Genomic DNA, 20,545 nt, shown 5'->3' on the forward strand with positions numbered 1-20,545 from the left:
CAAGCAAATGAGTGATGAATTTTGTATAGAGATGATTATTTCTGCCGAGCAAGAATACACTGTAGGGGAGCAAGGGAGCAAATGCTGTGATGGCGACTTAGGCCAGAGCAAAGTGGTAAGTGGTCAGGTTTTGGATTTATTCTGAAATGAGAGCTGTTGGCATTTGCTGGCAGACTGGAGATTGGGAGTTGAGATGGATTTTCAGGTACCAGCCTGAAGGTGCTGCCTGTGGGCCTTGGCAGGCATTTTTGTCTTCACATGCAGTTTTTGTCTTGAAAGTCTTCAAACTTCTTGTTAATTGCCCTAGCCTGCTAACAGTGGACACATGAATTGATTGTGACAGTGAAAGTATGTAAGAGACACACATTGGTGATGGATTTTATTTTTCATTTTTAATCATGATAAGAAGTCAGGGCATGTGAGTAGATCAATAGAAGAGAAAGAAGCAAACATTGCATTGATTTGGAAAGATATAACTAATGCCTAGTGGAAGACAGGCCTTTTTTTTTATTTACAGAGAAAGATGTACCAGAATAAAGAATTCCATTTAATAATAAATATAGCTAGCACATACTGAGTGCTTACCATCTACTAGACATGCATGTAAACCCTTAACATATATTAATACCTTTAATGCTCACAGAAAACATTCGAGTGAAATTGCTAGCATTAATCCCAATCTAAGAAGAATTTAAGCCACAAGGCCAAGGTCATGTGGTTTTCAACAAAGGCAGTCTGGTTCTGTGGCACATGCCCTTAAATCGTTACAATGCCTCTAATAGCCACTTTAATTTGTTAGAACTAAAGCTCGAATTTGGCTAGGTGCTAAGCAGACTTGCTCGATTTACAGTTTCATTTCTTAAATGTAGACAAGTCAACGAGAGTTCTTAAATACCTTGGAGTTTATTGTTACTAACACAACATATTTGCTTTAAGGGAAAGCCTGGACGTTTGGGATGAGGAAAATCCACAGTGGAAGAAAAGGCAGAGTGTGAAAATATGGCTTAGTGAAATTGGGTTTAAATCCTGGTTTATTCACTTTTTAGTTACATGATCTTGACTTCACCACTTAACCCTTCTGAGCACTTAATACTATAATTTGTAAAATGTTAACATTAAGAACTACTTCACAGGGACTTCTGGCAACATGCTTGGTCTGCTTTTGTTTTTTTTTTTGAGACAGAGTCTTGCTGTATTGCCCAGGCTGGAGTCCAGTGGCCCGAACTCGGCTCACTGCAAGCTCTGCCTCACGGGTTCATGCCGTTCTCCTGCCTCAGCCTCCCGAGTAGCTGGGACTACAGGCACCTGCCGCCATGCCTGGCTAATTTTTTGTATTTTTAGTAGAGACGCGGTTTCACCATGTTAGCCAGGATGGTAGCGATCTCCTGACCTGGTGACCCACCCGCCTCGGCCTCCCAAAGTGCTGCGATTACAAGTGTGAGCCACCGCACCGGGCCGCTTGGTCTGCTTAATAGATTTTAGTTTCTCTGGCCATCTTCTTGGCTAGATAGACTGAAAATGAATATAGGCGTTTCTGAAAACAAATTGGATCGAGTGAAAAAAAAAAAAAGGTTTGATACAGGGAGGCCAATAAAACACCCCAGTGTAGCTCCACAGGAGAACATTTAAAGAGAGAGTTTTTGTGCCCTTATGTTGGTGCTTGTCAGAGTTGACAGTGCATTTGAATCCTTCTGGATCTTGTTAAAATGCAGATTCTGCATCAGTGGGCTTGGGGGTGGGGCCTGAGATTCTGCATTTCTAATAATTTGATGTGGTGCTGATCCTGCTGGTCTGTGGACCACACTTTTACTAGCAAGGACATATCAGAATAGATTTATGAAGAAGTACCATGGGAATTTAGAGTGAATAATATCAAGGTTGATACCAGTAAAACAGTTTAACAGAGCTTCTCAGAGATGACATGAACTACATCATAGGTATTAATTCCCTGCCCAAGGCTGTATTTGCGTCATTTCAGATCTGTGCTGTTGATATATTGATATACTGGGGGTTGAGCCGGACTTGAATTTTCTGTTACTCATTGGTAGGGGTTATCCTTAAATAGAAATGAATAGAGCATTTAAGCATTATTAGTTACATAGGTTCCTGGGCTGTAGAGCACCAAGCACAGGTGTTTTCAAGGGAATTCGCTCACTGAAAAGATAATCAGATTAAATGACTACTAATGCTCGTTTTAACCTTGTGATAGGACATTAAGTCACACATACTCTAACTGAGAGGGATAATCTGAGATCTGTATGATATCTATCTAACGCATACTACTAAGCAGAAATCTTAAGAATTCCTTAAGGATTTTAAGAGGAGATTATTCATTGTATTCATAATCATTCATATCCATTTGGTTGCTCTCTAATCACAATATTGCAATTGTACATAATTATATATTGTAATTATATATGTAATTGCAATATAATTATGCATATATAATTACAATATAATAGTATTGTATATAATAATATAATAATATTGTAATTATATAATATTATACATCTATATTCTATACATATATTCCTTTAATGTGTGTTAGGTCTCGGTGATTTGTGCACTTACTGTTTCTCAGAATTTTTCAAAATTTAGCCTATAAGTTACTAAGAAATGTAAATGGATAGGGCATGGTTATTGACACAAATACATTCTTCTTTTCCCTTCAATTTTCACACAGCTGTAGTGTTACTAGAAAAAAGTATCTATTTATGGGAAGTGTTTTTTTCTTCTCCTGTGGAATCTTAAAGGCTTATTTTCAAGTATTTCTAGAGCTGCCACCTGTTAAATTATAGTGATTTTATGCTTTGTAGTTTTTTTTTTTTTTTTTATCATAAAGGAAGATAAGCTAGAAAAATAAAGTACGTTCGATGTTGGAAAAGTGTTACAGGCTTTCTGAATCCTGTTTGCGTTGAGCTCTTGGACCCTCCTCCCCTGGCCAGCCTTCTGGAGCGCCTGTGAGCACAAAGGAATGGCATGTATTTATACTTGTGTAAATAGGATCCTGTATGCTCTCCACTGAGAACATGCAGGCGGCCCTTTTATGGTCAACAAGGGGTTTTCCCTCTCATCTTTAGGCAGACCACAGGGCTGCATGCTCAAGAGTGTATTTTTGATACCATCCATCAGAATGCTTTCATAATCTGCCTCCCTTTTATAAAATCTTGGAAATGACTTTGTTATACTTGCCTTTGTTCACTAATAGGTCATCCAGGAACTTATGAAGACTTTCATGTAAAACGTCAAAGTTCTTTTTTTTTTTTTTTCTAAGCCACCTCTATTCCTGTTCAATTTTTAATTTATTAACAGACTCTTCTTGCAAAATAGACCATGTCACCTTATTATTTTGATTACATATCTCAGTACACTCAGAATTGTTGGTATTCCTTCAAGGAGTGTATGATATCTTATTTTATCACGTAAGTAACTTCAAATTTTGTCTTTGATGAAGTCTCACATATTCATATACCAAAAAGAAATTGTTAACCGGCCCAAAAGTTGAAATTCAGGAGGATAATGAGTGGGTAGTGCTGGGAAACAGCATTGAGCAAACACATTATTTGGTATTTTCTTTTGTCTTGGCATTTTAAAAATAGCAAATAATAGTAACATTGATTACAATAACATTATTTTAAAACTGATGCATTCTAGAAAATGATAAAGCTAATGATAAACCACCTTCTTTCTCTCAGCACAATATTCCTGTGAAAGCTGTTTGGATGTCCAGCTCTAAAATAAATGTTCTTTCTAAAATTACAGAATAAAGTTTGTTGAGAGGCAATAACCTTTCATGGCTGTTGCCCCTCATCCCGTGCAGTTTCTCATTGTAAGGGAGTATTTCATTTTCAATTATTTTCTGTAGATTGCTCAATTGCATGGGAAAAAATGTTAAATAGCATTACTTTTAAACTGTATACATTATGGAAGAACGCCCTCATTATCTTTCACTTACCTCACAGATCTCTATCTGTCCCTTCAGATTTCAGCTCAGTAATCACTGCATATGATCTTCATTATTAATTCACAATTTAGTTTACAAATACTTATTGAACATGAACTATGTGCTAAGCCTTTGGTCTTTTGGGTCTTAAGAGTCCCTTACACCTGCGAAGACTGTTGAAGATGCCAAAGAGCTTTTGTTTGCATACATTGTATCTATTGATAGTTACCACAGTAGACATTAGAGTCGAGAAAGTTCAAACATATTTATTTGTTATTCATTTAGAAATGGCAAGGATAAACACATTAACATATTTTATGAAAAAATATTTTCCAAAGTAAAAACAATTAGTGAGGAGTGTGGTATTGTTTTATAGTTTTGAAATCTGCTTATGTCTGGCTTACTTGAAGACAACTGAATGCTCTTATCTGTCTCTGCATTCAGTGACATCACACATTAGGTAGCCCCAGACAAACTTGACTGTACGCTTATAAGAAAATGGGAGTGAAAAAGGCAAAACAAAACCCACCCCTTATTATTATTGTGAAAATACTTTAGATCTTATGGACCCACAAAAGGGTATTCTGAATAGACACCCAGGGATTCCCAGACTACACTTTGAGATCCTTAGACATTGGGTATCGATCAGTGTACAAAAAGGCACAGATCTCTTCTTTGAGGGCTTCTGTGTATTCTAATAGTACTAGGCAATTTCCCTTTTTAATAGTTTAATTTTCCCATGACAAGGTAGTCTCCAAAAATGTCAGGGACTCGTTTTTGAATCTCACTCATTGTTTTACATTTCTGATCTCCATTATTAAACATTTATTGAGTAAATAGATAAAATCAACTGTTCAGAGTATTGAATATATATTTTATAGCCTGTATTTAGGGCATTTACTTTACTATTTAATAATATAGACAAAATTCCAAAATTTTACAAAAGACTGGCTTAACTCTCTTTATTAAGTACTGTAATTTTTGAACTTTTTCAGGAGACTTGGAAATATGCAGGTACGTAGGAAGGAAAGGCTGATCTTGAAATTGGAAAACAGTTGATTTGATGTAATAACTAGGTAGATTTCAATACGGTTCTTTGACTTCAAACCAGTAGTTTGATTCTTTAAATATGTATTTTTAGTAATTCACATTGTTGAGCAATTAGAGCCTTTCATATGTGAGTAATCTATTTGAATTATTGTTGATTGCTTCAGATATTCTGAGGAAATGAGAAAATCGGGCTTTTTCCTTTGCATGTCTTTCTATGTAGGGAACAGTGCTTCTAGAAACTAGTGTTGCGCAGCAACTGCAATTGTTTACCAATTTCAGTGACTTCCTTTCCAGTAAGCTTCTGTTAACTTTATATACTGTAATCCCAAGTAGTTACGTTTCCATTTTTATGTTGCATTATGTCAACATGAGGCTGGTAGCAGTTTTTAAAGTTTTGTATTATTTGGGTAATATTTAAGGTGTAAGGCTTATAGAGGAAGGATCAGAGTTAGGAATAAATTAATACTTCCTAGAAGGGGGTGTTAATGCAATTTCTACTGAGGACACGTTGATGTCAACTTGATTTTGAGGGACATTTTATGTAACAAGCCACAAGTTAAATATAAAACGATAAAACATTTTGTGCATATATTTCATTTGGCTAATAATACAAGTCTGATGTGAATTCCACATTGTCATTGAAGTGAAAGATGTGTTTTCTTATATATAAGATTTGTATAGACTCATCTCTTCAAACCCACTTTTATGAGCCTAATTTTGTTTTTTAGGTTTATGAGACAAAATCCACTAAGTGAGAATAAGGCCTTGCTGATGATAGGATTTTCTTTCATGTAAGGTTGAAATTGCCTGTTATTTCTTGTTTCTATATCTGACTCACCAAGTTATTTTTCTAGTGAATTCACACTGTTCATGATGTTAGTATTACAGGTTTATGCACATATTATTGTATAATACAATGTCAGATAATACTTGGAACCAGAAAAAGATATAACTTTAAAGTGGTGATCTAGTAACTACAGTAGAGCTTCAGGGTAGAGCTTGTCATACCATTAAGTCTAAAAAATGATATGTTAATTAAATAACCAAAGTTCTTTAGTTAATTAATAATACAGGCCCAGCCTTTTTTCATCTAAATGCTGAGAGAGAAGCCATTGTATTGTTTGGGTGAATTTATGGACAATGCTGAATCACAGATTCCAGACCCAAGGAGGGCTGTGTTCTGTACTGGTTTTGACATCCTGTTAATAGGAATTCTGATATTTGATGGGAATGTGGTTTTTACTCCAAGTGAATTCGGTTTTAAAATTTAAAATTACTGTACCAATTTTAGTACTTAGATTATTTTTCTAAGGATTGAACAATATAAAATAAATTGTATTTATATTACTAATAGTTTACTTATATTATTTATAATTTTGTTGTGCTATCATATAATAGCATGTTCATTAAGAAAGTATTAAATATACAGATCATAAATAACTTTTTGATTTTTTCTTTTGAATAAAGTACCTAAAATTCACTTTCAAATAACCACTTTTAATATTTTCTTACACAGCTTTTATAACTTTTTACATATGAATACTTATGTCTTTATTGTTTACAAACATGAAATTTTATATGTATGTTATTAAGTGTGCTTTTTACACTCTGAGTTTTGTCAATTTTTAAATATAAATATTAACTTGTTATTGCCATGGTTCTTACAGTCTTTTAGATCATTTGATTTTATAAAGAAATCGATGGAATGTTTCCTTCCCTCAAAAAATGTATCTGCAAGAAAATACATAAAGTTTTACGGGTCCCAGGACCATGAATCTCTGATTAAGAGCCATTGATCATGTCATCAGTTCTTAATTTCTTCATGGATTCCAACTTAAGTTACACAACTTAAGTGTTATTTAATCAGCACCTTATAATTAGATTCTAGGATTTTTTTTTTTTTTTAATTTAGCTCTTAGGATCTGCTCTATAGTGAATACCTTGATATATACTTATCTTTTACATATCTTTATATTTCTTTCATTAGAGTGATTTCCTAGAAGTTCAATGATTGGATCAAAATTTTACCTTTTTTTCCCTAGTGTTTTACATATATGTGTGTGTGTGTGTATTTTAGTGTAACGATCTACTTAAAATTGTAAAAATTTGTCCTTTCATAAGAAATATGTATGTAAAAGTACTATTTCACCTAATTTGGCATAGTTCTCCCAATCTTTGCCAAGCTGATCCTACACAAATTTAATATATTAATTTAAATATATAGATATAATTTAATAGGTTGCAAATGTGTCATATTAATATTAAGCACATTACTAAAATTGAGAAGAAGTTTTAGTCCCTGGTTTTGTTTCTCTGTAATTTCTTCATTATTCTCTAAAGAACTTTATCTTAAAGTGTTTTTTTTTTCCCACCATGAATCAAGTTGCTGCTGAAATACATTTACCTTTCAACCAATATTAGGGTTGTATTGTGTAAACACAGGAAATAGTTATTTCAGACACTTTAGAAAATATGTGTCTACCATGTTTGGATAGGTGAATATACCTTTCTTATTTATTTATTTTTTTATTGAGAAAGGTTTGGTTTTGTTACCCAGGTTAGAGCGCAGTAGCACGATTACAGCTTACTGCAGTGCCAACCTCCTGGTGTTCACATGATCCTCCTACCTCAAGCCTCCTGAGTAGCTGGGACTACAAACTGCCACCATGCCCAGCTGTTTTTTTGTATTCTTTGTGGAGATGGGGTTTCACTATTTTACCCAGACTGGTCTTGAACTCCTGGGCCCAAGCCATTTGCCCTCCTCTGCCTCCCAAATTGCTGGGGTTACCAGTGAGCCACCGCGCCTGACCACCTTTCTTATTAATTATTCAAATAATTTCTTTGAATCTTCACTTAGGGTTTCATTGTGGGGGTCTGAAGAAGAAATACCTCATATTGGGTTTGCAGTGGAAAGATAACAGGACTTTATCCAGCTCTAGACATAATTTTGTGCATTCAAATTATTGAGAAACAAGAGTCGATGCTTTAAGTGATGATGTTTCCAAGATTGCATCCTTGACCCGTTCTCTTAGTATATCCTTTTCTTCAGAAATGCCTTCTATGACTATGGCTTCAATAACCATGTATTTATTGATAATTTCAAATCTCTCTTTTCAGCACACACATCGCTTTTGTCATTCAGACTCATCTGTCCATATGCCTGCGGTGCTGTCTATGTGGATGTTCCCTTAGTGCTTCAAGTTTGACATGTTCAAAACTGATCTTATTTCTCAACTCTTAAATTTGGTTCTGGTCATGAATTCCATTGCATAGAGCATAACGTTTTTCATCAAATTGTTTACATCAGAAACCTGAGTCCCTCTTCTTTGTTCCTATTTTCAAATGTTTTCCAAGGTCTGTTTTTGCTACTTCCTTGACATATCTTAAGCATTCCTTTCAGTCCCCTCTGCTGCTTAAAGGCAATATGATAGTGTTCCCAATTACTGCAGTAACCTCTAATTTGTCATTCTTCTTCCATTCATCTACTCCATCCCATCCATCAACAATGCTGTCAGCCATGTCAGTCTTTTAAAATTCCTTCACAGCTCTGCTTTGCATTTGTATAAAAGTCAAGTTCCTTTGCATGACTTTCAAATATTTCCTCTTTTTCCAATTGCCTTTTCCTGATTCTTCTCTAGTGTTTCTTCTATCCTCCACTCTTCATCTACCTCCTGATCTAAATACATGGAGAAGAACAGAAAACTGAGTGCTGGGATTGCTGGTTCCAGAGAAAGAGTGGAAACTGTTGTTGTTGTTGTATTTTTTAAGACAAAGCAATCATTTATTAAACTAACTGAGTTGGGAGGTGGAGGCCAGCGGGGAGAGAGATCTGAAGTGTGGTAGAAATTTTCCTCTAAGAGTTTCCATTTCTCCCAATTGTGATCCATTCTTGAGATGCAGTCAAGGTTTGAAGTTTGAATACTCTCTGGGGAACAAGGTCCACCTCATAGTACCTGAAGAAAGATACTGTTTGAAACTTATTATATTACGACGTTGGGCAGATACTTTCACTAAAAGATCCAACTGTGATAGGAAGTCACAGAACTAGCAAGGAGCAAGGCATTTTTAGTATTATCTGACACCAACCAAAAAGAAGGCTTATTTATATTTTAATATTAATCTCCAATGACCATAATAGGAAGAGGAAAGATACTGATTTGTAATTACACCTTCACATGTATTTTCATTCTAGCAATTGTCAGCTTTTTTCCTCTCGTGTCTATGACTCCTAAATAGTCAGTATATAGATTTTATAAAATGTGTACTTGACATTTTAATTTCCTTGAGGGCAAGGACCTTGTATAGTTTTGTATTCATGTTGTTTAACATAAGATCTAGGATATGCAGTGTAGTCTCATTTTTCAGGGTATTTATAGTCTGTAAAGCCATTGCAAACACTGAATTAATGAACGATGAACTGTTGCTGCTATGGCTCTTGTAAGATTAGGTTCCTGCGAGTTCCTGTTCACAACATGTTCGTCAGCTGGGCAATACAACCCTTATTTTATGTGTGTTTCTGTATAAAGACATTTTATTTAATATATAGTCATGTGCTGCATAACCTGTTTTGGTCAATGGTCTCATCAGATTTTAATGGAGCTGAAAAATTCCTAGTCCCTAGTGAGGTTGTAGCTGTTGTAATGTTGTAGTGCAGTGTATTACTCACATGTTTGTGGTGATGCTGGTGGAAACAAACCTCCTGCACTGCCAGCCCTATAAAAGTATAGGACATAACATTATGTATAGTGCATAATACTTGATAAAGATAATGAATGACTGTGTTACTGATTTTTGTATTTGCTATATAATTTATTGTTATTTTAGAGTATATTCCTACGACTTATATTTAAAAAGTTAAGTGTAGGTCAGGCATGGTGGCTCACGCCTGCAATGGCAGCACTTAGGGAGGCCGAGGCGGGTGGATCACAAGGTCAAGAGATCAAGACCATTCTGGCCAACATGGTGAAACCCCATCTCTACTAAAAATGCAAACATTAGCTGGGTGTGGAGGTGCGCACCTGTAGTCCCAGCCACTCGGGAGGCTGAGGCAGGAGAGAATCACTTGAACCCAGGAAGCAGAGGTTGCAGTGAGCTGAGATCGTGCCACTGCACTCCAGCCTGGTGACAGAGCGAGACTCTTTCTGAAACAAACAAACAAAAACAAAAAGAAATGTTAACTGTAAGACCACCTCAGGTATGTTTTTAGGAGAGATTCCAGAAGAAGGAATCTTCTGGAATTATTATCATAGGAGATGACAGCTCCATGCCTTTTATTGCCCCGGAAAACTTTCCAGTGGGATAAGATGTGGAGGTGGAAGACAGTGGTATTGATGGTCCTGACCCTGTGAAGGCCTAGGCTAATGGGTATGTTTGTGTCTTCTGTTTTTCATTAACAAAGTTTAAAGGTAAAACAAAATAAAAAATTTTAAAATTAGAAACAAGTATAAAGAAATGAAATACTTTTGTGTAGTTGTGCCATGTGTATTTTAAACTAAATGTTATTGCAAAAGAGTCAAAAAGTTTAAAAACTTAAAAAGTTTTTAAAGTAAAAAGTTACAGTAAGCGAAGGCTAATATATTATGGAAGAAAGTAAAATATTTAACAAATAAATTTAGTGTAGCCTAAGCTTTTAACTTTTACAGATTCTACAGAAGTGTACAATAATGTGCTAGGCCTTCACATTCACTCACCACTCACTCACTGACTCACGCACAGCAACCCCCAGTCCTGTAAACTCTGTTCGTGGTAGGAACTCTATACAGGTGTACCATTTTAAATCTTTTATATTGTATTTTTGCTGTACCTTTTCTATGTTTAGATATATAATACTTACCGTTGTATTACAGTTGCCTACAGTTTTCAGTACAGTAACATGCTTGACAGGTTTGTAGCCTGGGAGCAGTAGGCTATACTACGTGGCCTATGTGCGCAATAGGCCGTACCATTTAGGTTTGTTTAAGCATGCTCTGTGATGTTAGCACAATGACAAAATCGCCGAGAGACACATTTCTCAGAATATATCCCAGTTGTTAAGTGACTCATGACTGTATATTGGTGATTCATTAACATTAAGCACAAGGCACTATAATTCATGCCTGAAGGAAGCTTATCTAACACACATATTTTCTCTGTAAAGTCATGTGTTAGTTCATTTTCACACTGCTATTAATACAAAGAACTACCTGAGACTCGGTAATTTATAAAGGAGAGAGATTTAATTGACTCACTGTTCCACATGGCTGGGGAAGCCTCAGGAAACTTACAATTATGGTGGAAGACAAAAGGTGAAAGGCGAAGAGGAAGCAAGGCACGTCTTACTTGGTGGTAGGAGAGAGAGAAGTGGGGGAAGTGCTACACTTTTAAACCATCAGGTCTTGTGAGAACTCATTCTCTATCACAAGAATAGCATGAGGGAAACTGCTCTTATGATCCAATCACCTCCCACTGGGTCCCTCCCTTCATACCTGGGAATTAGAATTTGAGATAAGATTAGGGTTGGGACACAGAGCCAAACCGTATTAAGGCACATCATAGCCTGTGTCAAGGAACTAATATTAGACAGCACTTCAGCACTATGCTTTGGGAAATTTTAAACAGCAAAATTACCGAATAATAGCAAAAAATTGAGAACAACCTAGCACTAAATATGCTGCAGAAAGGATGCTTGTTTACAGCTTGTTTGGGAGTTGGAACAAGAAGGCAGAGCATATCTTTGCTCCACCTCAGCTGTGAACAGCATCATCTTGGGTGACTCAAAGTTTTGTGCTGCTCTGTGTCTGTGCATGTCTGCCAGTGACCACAAAAGATGCAGTGTATTGATTTTGGGGTTGCAAATTAATTGTAGCCAGTAGGTGAATTCACCAATATGGAATCCACAAATAATAAGGATCTATTGTAGTAAATTTGGGTATTTTATTAAATACGTGAGCAGCATTTCATTTCACTTTATGACAAGAATATACAGCTAATAGCTAGTGAAATCTACTGTGGGACCGCATTTCATTAGGTTTCCTTCATTTAGGTCTTTAAAGAACCCTGTGAATTAGCTGACTTTCTTGTACAGGTGAGGCAACCCAGATTCAGAGAAGGCATGGAATTTGCCCAAGGTCTGGCAGGTAGGGAGCGGCAGAGACTAGATTCTCAACGGGCAAGCCTGCCTCTACCATGTGATGATTATTAACTTTCATCCTATACTTTTTTTTTTTTTACTTCACTCTGTGAACACAAATAGAGTGTGTTGTTCCTGAGTTTATACTTCCTTTAACTACATAAAGTAAATATTATGCTTGCTTTGATTGCTGAAAGGTAAACTCAAGTGTATTCATTTAGAAAGTTAAAAAAATCCCTTAAAAGTGTAAATTATAGGAAATGTGAAGATGAATTAGACTCACGATCAAAACAGAGCACATTAAATGTTCTTAATAATAGATTAAATTGGCATTACATTAGTAAGTAAATATCCATCTCTTACCTCTTTTGTTTATATATTTTCTAAATCTTTGAGCTATTTTTACCTCTAATCATATACTATGAATGTCAGGGTTAGTATTGCAGATGCTTTTTGAATGTTGCTGTAATATATTTCTTATGAGTAATGTATAGAAGAATTTTCAAAAGAAAGAAGGCTTTAAAATAAAAAAAGATAAAAGTACATTTCACTACCTAAGTTTTCGGTTCAACACATGTAGTTAACAAAAAAAAAAAATAATAATAAAAAAATAAAAGCTCCTGTAAATGAAGTGTTTAAAATCCATGGAAAGATATGTTTCACTGTAAGTATAAACCATAATTCTGAATAAATATCTCCACTTCAGTTTAAGAGGATAGTTAACATAGCAAATGTCTGGGTGGTCCAAAGTTTCATGAAACTAGAGCATTCTAGGGAGTAGGGGCCAGTAAACTTCATTTCTAATATTAACAGCCTTGCTTTTGTCTATTGTCTTGGCCTTAGTTGTCCTGGCTTTAATAAACAGCTAAGGTGTGATGCTCTTGAAGATTACTGTGGGTCGTTTTTCTTGGATAGTTATGAAAGAGAATCACTATTGACTCACCTCCCCCATAGGCCAGCCCTGTGATTGTCAAGTGTTCCAAAGCACATGCAATAACCAAAGACGTGAATGCGATCCTGGGTGACTTAAGCCTTCATGGATCTTTGACTATAATTTTAAGTTTCCTTCCCAGTAGAAATATAATACTCTTTGTCCTGTAGCTTGGAGGCATTCTTAACAATCTTTTTATTGTCGCTGTTATCTTTTCAGAAGCTCTGCATTAGTCTTCTGAAGGTAAGCCAAAAAAGTTATAACAACAGGAAATACCTACCATTTTACCTCTAATACAAAAGAATTCATGTTTATCGGTTTCAAATTCTGGAAGGTCAGGATTCTGAGGCTGTCACATCTTTTGCTTTCACAATTTTTTTGTCAGTTTTGTCTATTCAGAATGATTTTGCTGCATTCCACACTTGGCTGACTACCCCATCCCCTCGGCCCCTACCTCCAACAATAGGTAGCAGGAAAAAGAAGTTAAAATATAGTTATGGGATTACTGGGCAGGGAAATTAAAACCAATAATAAGATGATAAGGAAAAGCAAGTGAGGCTGAATTTCATATATAAACCTAGATTTATATATTTTAAACTTAAATTCTTTTTATTTTTATTTTTTTTTTCGAGACAGAGTTTCACTCCGCCACCCAGGCTGGAGTGCAATGGCGTGATCTTGGCTCACTGCAACCTCCGCCTTTCTGGTTCAAGCGACCCTCCTGCCTCAGCCTCCTGAGTAGCTGGGATTACAGATGTGCACCACCACACCCAGCTAATTTTTGTTTTTTTAGTAGAGATGGGATTTCACCATGTTGGCCAGGCTGGTCTTGAACTCCTGACCTCAGGTTATCTGCCCACCTTGGCCTCCCAAAGTGCTGGGATTACAGGCATGAGCCACTGTGTCTGGCCTAAACCTAGATTCTTAATAATTGTCTTGAGTATAAGGAGTCTCAGCTTTAAAATGGGATTTCATTTCTGTTTTCAATTACATAGTTGTTGTGGAAATGCCTTATTTAATAAAATGTCTTTTAAGATAGTGTAAACAATTCATTCTCCACATTGGTCCCCACCAAAAAATGCGATACTAGGATTTGCTAGCCTACAGATCCTACAGATTGATTAAGCTCAAAAATCTTACTGCAGTCTTTGGATATCCTTTCAGTTCCTCAGATTTGATGATGTTTGCCTGATTTTGCACATGCTCTTCCCACTGCCTGAAATTATTTTTACACAGGTCTGCCTGGAAAAATCATATAACAATATGGGCAAACTATATAGGAGTTTGTGAATTAAATCTACTTTTGAACAAAATTATTTCTTAAAGGCAGATTTCTTAAAATCTGTGTACAGTGTATGCAAGTTACCCAGTATTCACACAATGACATATAAGGGAGATGAAAATTAAAGTATACTTTTAAGAAGTTAGAAACATGTGAGTCTAATGACAAATCAATCCAGTTAGTCAACCAGTTCATTTAGTTTAAATCCAGAATTGAGTGGCAATCCATTTGGTGGTGTAACATCTGGCATATCACCATGTGTGACCCAAAGATTTTTTTTTTTTTTTAACATTTCTACTTGTGTGGGCCTTTGAGCAGGGCCGCACACTTCTCAGGACACTACAAGTTCTGGCCTGTCAACACAGGCATCTTGAAAGGACTATTTGAAAGTAGGAAAGGTAACTTGTGAAATCAAATATTTAAGAATGTTATCAACTATTTCTAATATCCCTAAGTCACTAAAGAATAAATAGCCAGGGAATATTTTCCACTCTATTCTGCATATAGATTGAGTGCTATGTCCCCCTTTTCTTATTAGCTGACCTGAGTTAACCCTTACTGAACAGTAAATCATTCACTGAAGGAAGAAGAGGGGAAGAGGAAAGATTTTGTCTCTTTGGATAACTCTTTTGTGTTTTGGTATATTCTGGAAGGCTGTAGGAAGAGAGATTTCATGTGCAGATTCCATGAGCAAAACGAGTTTTGTTTTTTAAACAGAGAGTAGTTCTGTTATGTTATTGGCCTTTTTTTTTTGCTATGAATGTTGATTTTATGAACTATGAAAGTGGTCATTATAAGATATGCCACTTTTCTCCCTTTTATTTCCTTTCTTTTTTCTTCCCAACTAATACCTCACATAGATAGTTTGGGATATAGAATGCATTTTTTTTTTCTGTAATTTCTAAGGTTTGAACACATGCTGATAAAGTTTCTTTACAAGTATGTAGATACTTGAATATTTGATTAAGACATTGTAGTACTTTTATTATTGTTGAATCATTTCCCAAAAAGTTGACTGATTTGCATATTCTATCTTTTTGCTGGTTGCCATTTTGCACAATTTTTCTTTTAAAACTGTTTCCAAATTGAGGTCTCAGCCTATTTCGGAGTATTTAAATAGCAAGGGTGTTACTGCTTCTTTGACTGTTTCTCCCAGCTGACCCTCCTACATTGCCCCTTATGGATTCATGTATAGCAGTTGTTTCTAAGTATTCCTTCTATTTGGAAGAATTTGTGCATACTCTTTATCATTTCTTTGACTGTTGTATTTTATTATTTTACTTGGCTCCCATGTGAGTACAATCATGTATTGTTAACAGACAGTTCTCTTAGGAGCCACCATCATAGAGATAAACAGTCCTTCAGTAACTATAAACTTTATTCTTAGGATAACCAATATGAGAAAAAGTGGAATCTCTCGTAAGCAATGTTTTCCGAAAACCTATTATGGCTAAATTGTGTTCTTCAGGAGCTGTATACTAAACAGTCTTTAACACCATAAAAGGATGTTTCTCATAGTCTCTTAAAAATGGTAAAAAGAAACTGAAGCAAGGGATTTAAATTCAGGGATTTCTAGAGACAAGTCTGGAGCATGGACTGGGGTGCGATATCTCTTTATGATTGATGCATCTGCCAGTTCCCTCCATTTGCCATTCAGGCCTCAGCCATTCTTCCTAGCAGCAGATACCCTGGTATTTTACTGTTCATCCAGCTATTCTGAGTCTGTGTTTCATCTATGCCTTACCCAGCTCAGGTCTTTTTCATTTCTTTTATCCTGATGCAGTAACTAGTAATCCTACAGTTGCAGATCCAAGTGCAATGCATGAATTTTCAATCTTTAAGGTTAAAATCAGGTGGAGCTACAGTCCCAGCTACTTGCAAGGCTCGGGTGGGAGGATCTCTTGAGCCCAGGAGTTCAAGACCAGTGTGGGCAACGTAGCAAGACCCATCTCTTAAAAAAATCTTAAGATGGATAGATGAATGGGTGCTCTTAAATGACCTACTGATATGGTTTAGGTCTGTGTCCACACCCAAATCTCATCTTGAATTGTATTCCCATAATTCTCATGTGTTATGGGAGGGGCCTGGTGGGAGATAATTTAAATCATGGGGGCGGTTCCCCCATATTGTTCCCATGGTAGTGAATAAGTCTCATGAGATCTGATGGTTTTATCAGGGTTTCCGCTTTTGCATCTTTCTAATTTTTCTCTTTCTGCCACCATGTTAAGAAGTGCCTTTCACCTCCCACCATGATTCTGAGGCCTTCTCAGCCATGTGGAACTGTAAGTCCAATTAAATCTCTTTTTCTTCCCAGTGTCGGGTATGTCTTTATCAGCAGCATGAAAATGGATTAATACAGTAAATTGGTACCAGTAGAGTGGGGCATTGCTGAAAAGATACCCAAAAATGTGGAAGTAACTTTGGAACTGGGTAACAGGCAGAGATTGGAACAGTTTGGAGGGCTCTAGGAAAATGTGGGTAACTTTGGGACTCCCTGTAGAGACTCATTGAATGGTTTGGCCAAAATGCTGATAATGATAGGGACAATGAAATCCAGGCTGAGGTGGTCTCAGATGGAGATGAGGAACTTGTTGGGAACAGGAGCAAAGGTGACTCTTGTTATGTTTTAGCAAAGAGACTGCAGCATTTTGCCCCTGCCTTAGAGATTTGGGCAACTTTGAACTTGAGAGAGATGATTCAGAGTATCTTGTGGAAGAAATTTCTAAGCTGCAAAGCATTCAAGAGGTGACTTTGGTGCTGTTAAAAGCATTCCATTTTAAAAGGAAAACAGCATGAAAGTTCTGAAAATTTGCAGCCTGACAATGCAGTAGAAAAGAAAACCCCATTTTTTGAGGAGGAGTTCAAGCTGACTACAGAAATTTGCATGAGTAAGGAGGAACCCAATGTTAACCTTAAGACAATGGAAAAATGTCTCCAAGGTATGTCACAGGTCTTCATCTCAGCCCCTCCCATCATAGACCTGGAAACCTAGGAGGAAAAAATGGTTTCCTGGGCCAGGCCCAGTGTCCCCATGCTGTGTGCAACCTAGGGGCTTGGTGCCCTGCTTCCCAGCCACTCTGGCCACTGCTAAAAGGGGCCAAGGTACAGCTCGTCCCATGGTTTCAGAAGTTGCAAGCCCCAAACGTTGCAGCTTCCACATGGATTTGTGCCTGCAGGTGCGTAGAAGCCAAAACTTGAGGTTTGGGAACTTCCACCTAGATTTCAGAAGATGTATGGAAGCACCTGGGTATCCAGGCAGAAGTTTGCTGCAGGGGCAGGGCTGTCATGGAGAACCTCTGCTAGGGCAGTGTAGAAGAGAAATGTGGGGTCAGAGCCCCCACACAGAGCCCATACTGGGTGACACAACCTAGTGGAGCTGTGACAAGAGGGCCACTATCCTCCAGACCCTGGAATGCTAGATCCTCTGACAGCTTGTACCGGGTGCCTGGAAAAGCCACAGGCACTCAATGCCAGCCCACAAAGGCAGCCAGGAAGGAGGCTGTACCCTGCACAGCACAGGGACGGAGCTGCGCAAGACCGGGGAACCTACCTCTTGCATCAATGTGGCCTGTATGTGAGACATGGAGTCAAAGGAGATCATTTTGTAGCTTTAAAATTTTATTACCCAGTGGATTTTGGACATGCATGGGGCTGGTAGCCTCTTTGTTTTGGCCAATTTCCCCCATTTGGAATTTTGTTCCAAATGTTGCTGGAAGGCAACATTCAATGAAAATAGGAGTGCCTGTCCTCACATAAGTCTGAGGGAAGAGGTCCAAGGGAAGAGGCTAGAGATGGAGCCCTTGCCAGGGACCCTGCCCTTCTCTACTCAGTACTTCCCTGCTCCCCTCCTGTATCACTTTTATGGTTTTGTCAAGTGAAAATAATCTTTTTCCTGAGTTTTCTTGGTTCTATCATGGTAAGTCTTTAACCTTTAAGGGTCATTAAGATCCTAAGCACTTAGGAATGAGAATTCATATATGATAGGTCATTAATATCCCACAGTTTCCAGCATAATGCAATAAATGGATTTGATATTAAATAAGTAGTCATTGAATGAACGAACAAAAGAATGAATTAACTGTAGTGATTACTGTCATACAACAAAAGATTATTGACATTAGTCAATAGTGTAGTGTAGTGGATCTCTGTCTCTCTCTTTTTTTTTTTTTGAGACAGATCTTACTTTCACCCAGACTGGAGTGCAGAGGTATGGTCATGGCTCTCTGCTGCCTTGACCTTCCCAGGCTCAGGTGATCCTCCCACCTCAACCTCCTGAGCAGCTGGGATTACAGGCATGTGCTACCACATCTGGCTAATTTTTGTATTTTTTGTAGAGACAGAGTTTCACCCTGTTGCCCAGGCTGGTCTCAAACTACTGAGCTCAGGCAATCTACCCTCCTCGACCTCCCAAAGCATTGAAGTTACAGACATAAGCCCTCATGCCCAGCTCCTGTCTCTTTATATATATATATATATAAATACTGCCTCTAGGACACTGCATCCAATCTCTTGCCTTCACATACTGTATATATGTAGATGACCTCCACGTATCTATATCTAGAGTTCTGATGTTTCTCTCTAATTCCAAACCTGTGTAATTATCTATCTGCTGAGATCTCATAGGCGTCTTAATTTCAACATGACCAAAACAAACTCTTCATTTTCTTTCCTCAAATGTGCTTTTCCCCTATACTTTTGCCTTCTTAAAGGTACCCGCCAGTACCATGTGCAGAGTTGCTAATGAAGAAAGTCTCAGTGGTTCTGTATCTGCCCTGATTGCATCTCAGCTCATCAACAAGCCAGTGAGCATTCCTTCACGTTGACTGCCACCACCACTACTCCACCACAGTAGCATCCTGAGCATCCTGAATTGCTTGCTTCCATTTGTGATTGCCACTATTCACTTGGACCAGAGTAGTCTTAAAAAAATGCATGTAAGAGTCTGTCCAGCCTTTCTTACTCTGGTTTCTGAAGCCTTTTGTGATCTGGCCTTTACCTGCTTTACTGACAAGATTATATACTAGTTTTTGCCTTTGCCCATACAGTTCTGTCTAACTGGCTTTTCCTTCCTGTAAGTACATGGAGCTCCAGCTTGTCTGGCATATTTTTTTCAGTCCATCCTGTTCTGAAGAGTTTCTTTAGCCTGGAAACTTTTATCCCTGATTCTTCTTTCCATTTAGATTCCAGCATAAAGTTCTCCTCTTTCCTGAAGCCTCCTGCAGACCCAGCCCTATATGCTGCCCCGAGTTTTTCACAGTGTGAGGACAGCTGCCAGCACCTATATTTATTTGCCTGCATCCTGTCTCTTCCTGGCTTGAGGCTCTTTTTGCTGCCAGCAGAGCAGACTTTACTGGGGAATCCTTCTCCCCTTTTAGTTCTGAACTAGTGACCAGTAGTATTTGCTGTGTAACTATCCCAGAGCTTCCCCACCCCTTAGGTCCATAGCTCAGAAGTGTGTCCGAGACTCGTCAGTGGGATTTACTGAAGTTGGTCACAGTGGTAGTTGTTCATAATAAGGGACCTTTCATGGGTGACTTCATTTCATTACCCTATTTTTACTGACTGATGTTTCTTCCACCTCCCTAATAAACTTTTTGCATTTTAATCTCGTTGCAAGATCTACTTCTAGGGGAATCAAAATTAAAACACCTTCTGTGACCACTAAAGGAGCTACCTTATCTTTTTCACATCACACCATTTTAAGTCTCTGCATTTTCCACCAACATTTTCCTTGTTACTTTAGATCCAATTTATTTAAAAACATTTTCCCCACTGCATCTTAAGAACTAGGAAAACAGGGTATTTTTCTTACTTTAGTATGTCCAATAACTAAAAGAGTGCCTTATATATTACAGGTGTTCAAGAAATGATTGATGAATAAGTAGGTAAATGATTTTACACAGATTAAAAGGACCTGATTTCAAGAATATCAATTGTAGGTTGAAACCATTCACCTGCCCACGAATAAACACTTGACTGTGTGCTAAAGAAATTTTGATTTTTATATGGAGCGCTTTGCAGAGAGCAAAAATTGTTAGCTATTCATTTGGCCAACATATATTGAGTGGCTCCTCTGTGGATTTTAGGCTGGGCTGCTTTGCTGGGGTGGTATATTAAGCAGGGATTTAAATGAATTAAGAATAATATTTGAACTGATGTAGCTTGTTAGAAGAGGGGCCATTTCTTTTCAGGAATAGACATCAGCAATTCCTAATGGCAGTCTTTTTTACT

The 20,545-nt window shown here is 37.3% G+C and overlaps 1 protein-coding gene across 2 annotated transcripts in view; it reads left to right on the top strand.

Annotated features, from left to right (window-relative positions):
* The window catches only part of PDGFC (platelet derived growth factor C), a 214,550-nt gene that overhangs the window by 26,933 nt on the left and 167,072 nt on the right, over positions 1-20,545 (top strand). The window lies entirely within an intron of this gene.

Source organism: Piliocolobus tephrosceles, chromosome 3, assembly GCF_002776525.5.
Source record: "Piliocolobus tephrosceles isolate RC106 chromosome 3, ASM277652v3, whole genome shotgun sequence".
Lineage (NCBI taxonomy): Eukaryota > Metazoa > Chordata > Mammalia > Primates > Cercopithecidae > Piliocolobus > Piliocolobus tephrosceles.